Raw genomic sequence first — 7,840 nt, 5'->3', positions numbered from 1 at the left:
TTGCGGGGGTCTCAGCCCAGGGAAGGCAGTGACTCCTAGAAGCAGGGAAAGCAGCAGCACCATAGCTCAGGGAAGTCTGGCAATGCCAGTGGCTGGCTGGGGTCTGACAGCCCAGGCACCCAGAGCAGATTGTCAAAGGCCAAAACCCTCTCACCACCGGCTCTGTAGCTCCCCCTTGCTTTTGGTCTGTCTTAGGCACCATCCTGGCCCTCATCCCCATGGCATCAGAGCACTGCCCAACCTCGATTGCATTTAATCTAACTACCCCCCACTGAACAGACAGGGAACTGTGGCACAGAGGGAATAAGGGACTTGCCCGAGGCCACGCAGAATATCTGTGTCAGAGCTGGGAAATGACCATGGGTCTCCTGGGTCTCTTCCAACCTCCTGCCCGCTTTGTCCCTGGTTCAGTGTGAGCTGTGGGAGCTCTCTGGGGCACAGGAGCTGGCTGGTGCCCAGATGGAACAACGTTGCCTATTGCACAGATCTTGCTTTTCCTGAACATTGAATCTGCTGCTACAGCCATACCAGGGCCCACCATGATCCTTGCAGCTGGTCAGTGCTAAGTTATGAACTGTGCTAGGTAGGGAAGATGAAATAGATCTTCCATCACTAGCACAGCTCTGTGTTACTGTGGACTCACTGCGGGCTCAACCCAACCAGCCCTCCTCACAAGGAGCCTGTAAATCCTCCAGCCCTGCTGTTCTCCTTTGTATTTCTGTAGTGCCCAGAGGGCTCAGTCCGGGATCAGGGCCCCGCGGTGCTAGACATTGTACAGACACAGCCCGATTCCCCCCACGCTGCGTCTCCTGAATGGGGACTGGAGGGAGACCAGGACTGGAGTAGGACTAGGAACAAGGCTGGAGCAGGCTCAGACTCTTGCCTTTGTCAGGCAGGAGCAAGTTCCTGGCCCTGGAGTGATGTTGAGCAGACTGAGCTGCTGCTGTGAGACTGATATAGCTGCTCTGGGAGTCACAAGGCCAGTTCCTGGCTTGTGGATTGGCTGGAGCCCAGCACAGGAGGGACTCAGCCCCTTACAGATGGCTCCCAGGGCGCTTGGCTCCCAGCCCCGCTGGGTACTGACATGCCAGGTGCCGGGGGCGAGGTTCAGCGCCAGGGAGGAGATTGGGGAGGCAGGCGCACTGAGGTGGGGCTGAGCGGGCAGGTGCTGAGGAGCTGCGGCTGGCTGGCCAGCAGAGAGGAGGAGCAGCAGCTCGGCTCTGGAGGGCCCAGCTGCAGTTCCACACTGGGCGCTGCCAGAGCCTGGCAGGTGGCTGGCTGAAGTGGCACGTTGTGCTATGGCGTGGGCAGGAGCTAGCTCCCCACATCTGAACGCTCCGCAGCACCGGCGGATTCAGATCCAAACCCGGATCTGGCTCCAAATTCACAGCTGGCCCCTCCCCCCAATCTGGAGCGGCTGAGACTCCAGTGCTCTGTGGAAGAGGCCAACAAATGCCAGCTCCTGGGGTGGGCTTACCCCCCGCCACAAGGCAATCTCGTGCTGGGAAGGGAGATGCCCAGAGCTGGCAGCTCCAGCACTCACATTCCCAGCTTCCTGGGAATGAGCCAGGATTAGAGCCCTGGGTAGCGCACAAAGCCCAGATCAGCACCCTCAGGCCTGCGAAGGACCCACACTGTCTGGGGGTGGTTGATTTCACAAGAGAGTGGGCTTCCCACAGACTCTCCAACTCCTCACTGTGACAAAGTGGGACTGTTCTTAATGTTGCCTCTGAATACTGTAGGGGTGCCTCAGTTTCCCCTATGCATTTCTTAAGTCTCTAGGTGGTGGGATAAAGGCCAGTGCGCATAAATGGCTGACACTGTTTCCGGGCAGCTAATGGCCGGGGCCCTTCCCTCCTGCAAGAGGATAGCTAAAGGTGTTGGAGAACAAAGGCATCAGGTGACTTCCTGGCTCGGGAAAGAGACAAAGGCCAGAGAGCAGGGGCTGGAGAGTTTCACTTTGGAGCTGGCTGGGGATGAGGAGTGAAGTGCAGACGTGGGTGTCTGGCTCACTGCCCCCCAAAATGGACCCGGCTGAGGGGTCCTGTTCTCTGGACCTACAAGCTCTGCTTTAGACCGTGTTCCTGTCATCTAATAAACCTCTATTTTCCTGGCTGGCTAAGAGTCACGTCTGACTGCGAAGAGGGGGTGCAGGACCCTCTGGCTTCTCTAGGACCCTGCCTGGGCAGACTCACTGTGGGAAGCGCAAGGAGGGGCAGAGGATGCTGAATGCTCCAAGGTCAGACCCAGGAAGCTGGAAGCCCTGTGAGCTTCTGGCCCAGAAGAGCCTGCTCACAGAGAGGAGACTTCACCAGAGTCCTGACTGGCTTCATAGGGAGCAGCTCCAGAGTATTGCCCAGGGACTCCATGACACACACCTCTTATGCTTCTTCCCATTTGCCTTTCATCACCCCCACATGGCCCATGTTGGCCACCAGCTACCTCCCTATCTGGACACTTACCTGGCCCCATCACAGCAGCAGCTGAGCATGCGGGTGTTGTTGTATTTAGCATCTCAACCCCCCCCCCGCCATGGAGCAGGGACTTACTCTCCTACTTTGCTCAGGCCCAGAGCGTCAGGGACTCACCTGATCTCACTCAGAAGACTTACAGCAGAGTCCCAGCCCAATGCCTCATCTACCAGCCTGTGCCGCCTTCCCGTGCCTTGCCACCAGCCCCGCTAAACCCTCCTCCTTGTCTCCATCCCCTCTGGGCTTGACTGGTGCGACCCCTTCTGTTTAGCCGCCCAGACTCCCTCCTGTGCGCATGCCGCTGCCCACTTTCCTCACTGGCACCGGGCTAGACAGCCAGCACCAGGGCACTTGGCAGCCAGGAGCTCGCAGAAGGCTCGGTGTGGCTGGCGATGCAATGGAAAAGCAGAGGTGGGCAATAGAAGATTCTCCTACCTGAGTCAGGAGTGGGCAAAAGCCGGTGTGTATATGGTCCACCCACTTTCTGCTGCCGGTGGCAGAGCTGAAACGGCTGGCTCAGCGCTTCTCAGCAGCACGTGAAAGCACTCGCCTGCCAGAGCCAAGCCTGACAGTGAGGGGATGAGGCTGTGCCAGCCAGCAGGGGCATGTCACAATGGGTAGGCGAGTCACAAGCCAGCCAGTGTGTGACTCCCAGCCATGGGATGCCCCAGCCCAGACTGGTTCTGGCCTCGCAGGGTTTAAGAGCCTGTCCTTCCCACCGGGTCATGGGAGGGACCTGTGACGGGTTGGATCACAGAAACCCCGGGAGCTGCCACCTGATGTGCCAAGACTACCTCTGCTCCTGTTTTCCCTCCAGCTCAGGACTCCAGCACCCTGTCTTGCTAAGCCAGACACTCCCGCCTGCTCCAACAAAGACCCAGGGTCTGAATTACTTGCCCCAAAGCTGCAGGTTTACCTGAAAACAGCTCACAGAAGTGTGTTTGTCTTTAGCACTCAGATGCCCAACTCCCAATGGCGTCTAAACCCAAATAAATCCGTTTTACCCTGTATAAAGCTTATGCAGGGTAAACTCATAAATTGTTCACCCTCTATAACACTGATAGAGAGAGATGCGCAGTTCTTTGCTCCCCCAGGTATTAATACATACTCTGAGTTAATTAATAAGTAAAAAGTGATTTTATTAAACACAGAAAGTAGGTTTAAGTGGTTCCAAGTAGTAACAGACAGAACAAAGTAAGTCACCAAGCAAAATAAAATAAAATGCGCAAATCTATGTCTAATCAAACACTGAATACTGATAAGATCCTCACCAGTTCCGGAAGGCACCCTTTACAGACTAATCTCCTTTTAGCCTGGGTCCAGCAATCACTCACACCCCTTTGTTGCAGTTTCTGTCCAAATATCCTGGGGGTGGGGAGGCTCTCTTTAGCCAGCTGAAGACAAAATGGAGGGGTCTCCCAGAGGTTTAAATAGACTTTCTCTTGTGGGTGGAGATCCCCCTCCTCACTCCTATGGAAAGTCCAGCTCCAAGATGGAGTCCTGGAGTCACCTGGGCAAGTCACATGTCCATGCATGACTCACAGTCTTTACAGGTAGAAGCCATTGTCCACGTGATATCGTGTATGTCTCCAGGAAGACTTCTTATGTGGACTGGAGCATTCCAAGAGGCATTGTTCCCCAAGTGCTTCCTGATCGGGTACTTAGCCTTGCGAATTCCTTCCTAAAGAAGCTGACCAAATGCCTCACAAAGCTTACTTAGAAATCAAGCAAGTATACAGCCAATATTCTTAACCTCAAGTAGAAAATGATAGATGTGTACAAATAGGATGACTAGATATAGTAGACCATAACCTTTACAGAGATACGTTACATGGCACAGGCAGCACAAAACATATTCCAGCTATGTCCTATTTTCATAAAGACTTATGGGAGGTACCATCACAGGACCTTCCGCTCCCCACAGTCACAGACGTTAGGCCAGAAGGGACCACTGGGCTCATCTAGTCCCAGCTCGTGCAGACCCCAGGCCAGAGCCCCTCCTTGTATCTATGCAGCTGGAGCCAGGGGGTTCCCCAGATCCCCGAGTGGGAGCATCAGTTCCATCCTGGCTCCTCCTCCTTGTGACAGCGCAGAATGGGGGTTCTTGAACTCTCCTTACCCCCAGCTCCCATTCCCAGCTCACGCGGGCGGCTCTTTGCACCTGCCCAAGCTGCTGGGTGCCTTGGCCATGGGATGTAAAACGGCCCCATCTCTGCTTCCCTTCCACCACGGCAACAACGCACAAGCTGCTTTAAGAGCAGCCTCCTACCCCTCCCCACCAGCTGAGTCTCAGGCCTTGCTAGCTGCTCAGTGCCTCGGCAGCCCCAGGAGATGATTGCTGCGGGGGTCTTGTGTGACATTATGAGTCTGATCTAATATCTCACTGAAGAAAAACAGGGCCAGAAAGAGTTAATTAACTCGCAGATGTTAGGGACTTTAACCCCAACAGCGATATTCGTTGTCTGTTCACAAAGAGACAGGCAACACCAGCAAGGTCCGATCTAAAGCCTTTTATTGACAAGTGCACGCATCAACAAAAGGCTGCTCGTCTCCAGTGAGAACCAGCCCCTTTTTACAGCTTAGCATTAGCCTATATAGACAGTTTTATTACGTCATACATCACTCACTTGAGCAAAACCCACCCCCCTTTGTTTAACAACTTAAAACTATACACTTTTAATATACACACATGCCTAGACTTTATGTCTACAACTTTAGATTATTAATTATATCTTAACAACACCCAAAAGTTAGAAATACAGGGGAGTTTTTAAACAAACCTATAACTCAACCAAAAGTTAGAATCTGAACCGTGGGATGCTAGAGTTCCTTATCAGCTCTTCAAACACTGTCCTTAGCACAGCTAATGGTATGCCAGCCATGCAATCCCTGGTTTATCTCAGGCTTGTCTCACATTTTCCAGGGCTCTGTAAAACAATGCTGCTTTTCAGTACTTTTCCACTCTGGGATTACCCAAAACCTTTGCTAGCCTGATTTCAGTCAGGTTAGCATAACTGTTTTGTCTGCTATATTTTCATTCAGGCCTAACAATCCCCCCTTTGTCCCTAGAGGACCAACGGGACTCTTGGGACAACAAATTACCGCTTGGCAGGGCACAACCGAGTTACAGTTTGTTCAGTTGCAAACGAAGCTTTAAATTGCCTTCAGGGGTAACAGTTTATTGGTTTGGGGCTCTGACTATAAATTAGTGAGGTATACCAAGTGGTTTAAGTTTTCAAATGTCCCGGTGAGTAATTCTGTCCCACATGCATCCTCCCCATGGACCCAGCAGGATTTGGTATGTGGGAGCCAACACCCACCCTAACCGGTCCATATGCTTGGAAGGAGCACTGTTAATGTCCACACCTCCATCCAGAAAGTGTCCAAGTATGTTTCCTGACCACAGATCAGATGGTACTCCAGATGCATCTGTAAGGGCAGTGGGCCTAGTCCAGTGCTCAGGATCAGTTTAAACATACTAGATCCCACTGCAATGCCTTTCCAGCCTCAGTGATATTCAGTACCATCTCTGTCAGTAATGTCTGGGTCACAGAACTAAGGGTGGAAATGACATGTAACTCACCAACTCTAGCCTGTACTTAAGATAACTGAGCTGCAAAAATAAGTCTAGTGGCCTTTTCTAGTTGGCCCAATTTCTCATCATTTTCTTGGCTTTTAGGTCCCTCTTTGTTGCAGAGGAAATAGCCCAGGCTCTCTGTTATACTAATTTAATGGCAGCCCCTTATGAGCAATCTGGGTATACAAAAGCAATCTAAAAACTGGATAAGGACAATGTTATTCAAAATGCAATGAGGGAGGGCAATACATGCTGAAGGATTTATCCAAAACACAGGGTACAGCCTGTAGAATAAACCCCAAAATCCAATCAATACCACATTCCCAAACAGGGGTCCACACATTTTTTTTTCAGTGTATAATTCTTTGTTTCTTCACCAGGGTCAGTCCTTAATGTCCTTTTTGGTCAGGAAATCCTGGATTCTGACACTGCACAACGCTGTTGGTGGTCAGCAGGACTCAATAAGGGTCTTTCCAGCATAAAGCCAAAGCAGTCTTTCGCTGGTGGAGCTTTACATTAATCCAGTTTCCTGGTTCCAAGGGTGGCAGGGCTCGTAGGGTCTTTGTGTAGTGCGTCTTTACCTGTGAAAAAAAAGAAACCTAACACATTTCATTAGTGCCTGTCAGCGATTTGCAGACTTTACAGCTGTGTGGGCACATTTAAGCCCCCCTTGTCTTGGTTGTCAGCTATTTTTCCTCAGTTAACTCATTCTTCTTCCTTTTTCCTTTTTTTGGCTTCTTTTAACCTACAAAGGAAACTTAGTTTTCACTTATACACCTTTTCTAACAATGAACACATATACATTGCCTTTATACAGTACATTAGTCTTATTATGTAAAGTTTGTCACATATAGTCTGTTACTAAAATAATTTTTTTTTAGAGCTTTGGGACAACAAGCTAGGACAAGCACACCCACTTGGACGAGTTTATTTCATAGAGCCTCTAGTCCAATAGTTTCCCACCATCCCCAGCCCTCTGGCTAGAAATCTGAGATAGCCAGAAGGATCCAAATACAATATGGGGAGTGGGTTAACTTTCCATGTCCTTGCTTCCAAAAACTATTGGTATGCAAGTTTTACTAACAATTTTCAATTAAAAGATTTGGCCAATAAAATTTCTCTTTCTCTTATTTAAGGAAATGTATTAAGCTTTAGTATACCATATTTTTCCCAATTTATCCAAACACTTTGTATTCCAAGTTGAACAAAACAAGTATCTGTATTCCAATCCAGACTATCCCATAAACAAAACAATTTTGACCACGAGACAGACACCACAAGACAGAACATAAAACACAAAACATAATTTTTACTGTGCCATCAAAGGCATGGTATGTTGAATGCTGTTCAGCTAGCATCAGTTTTCTCTGATTATCTGAAAGACAAAAACAGAAGTCTACCCCTTCTGGGCATGCAATCATTACTAAAAATATACAAAGACTCTTGTTGATTTTAGGCAAAACAAGGAATTACCCCATATTTTCTTGTATGTGTTTTATAGGCAGCCCCTGTTTTAGTGGCTCCTATATTATTAGTTAGATAATTTGCATTAATACAGATGCTTGCTGGCTCACTTTTTACTTGTAACTCCTGCTTGTAAACACTGAAAGAAAACATCATCACTCACAGTGCTCTTAGAGCCTAATACAATTTTAATTACATAGCACTGTATACATTCTTCAGCTAATTTAACAAAATTGTTCATAGCCAAATGATTGCAATCTAATAATTTCTTTGCCTGAATTTATTTACAAACATTTCAAAGACACCAAGAACTTTTTACTGTAGTACG

This window comes from Mauremys reevesii, unplaced genomic scaffold (assembly GCF_016161935.1).
Source record: "Mauremys reevesii isolate NIE-2019 unplaced genomic scaffold, ASM1616193v1 Contig175, whole genome shotgun sequence".
NCBI classification, from domain to species: domain Eukaryota; kingdom Metazoa; phylum Chordata; order Testudines; family Geoemydidae; genus Mauremys; species Mauremys reevesii.
Note: the sequence above shows the minus strand (reverse complement) of the source record.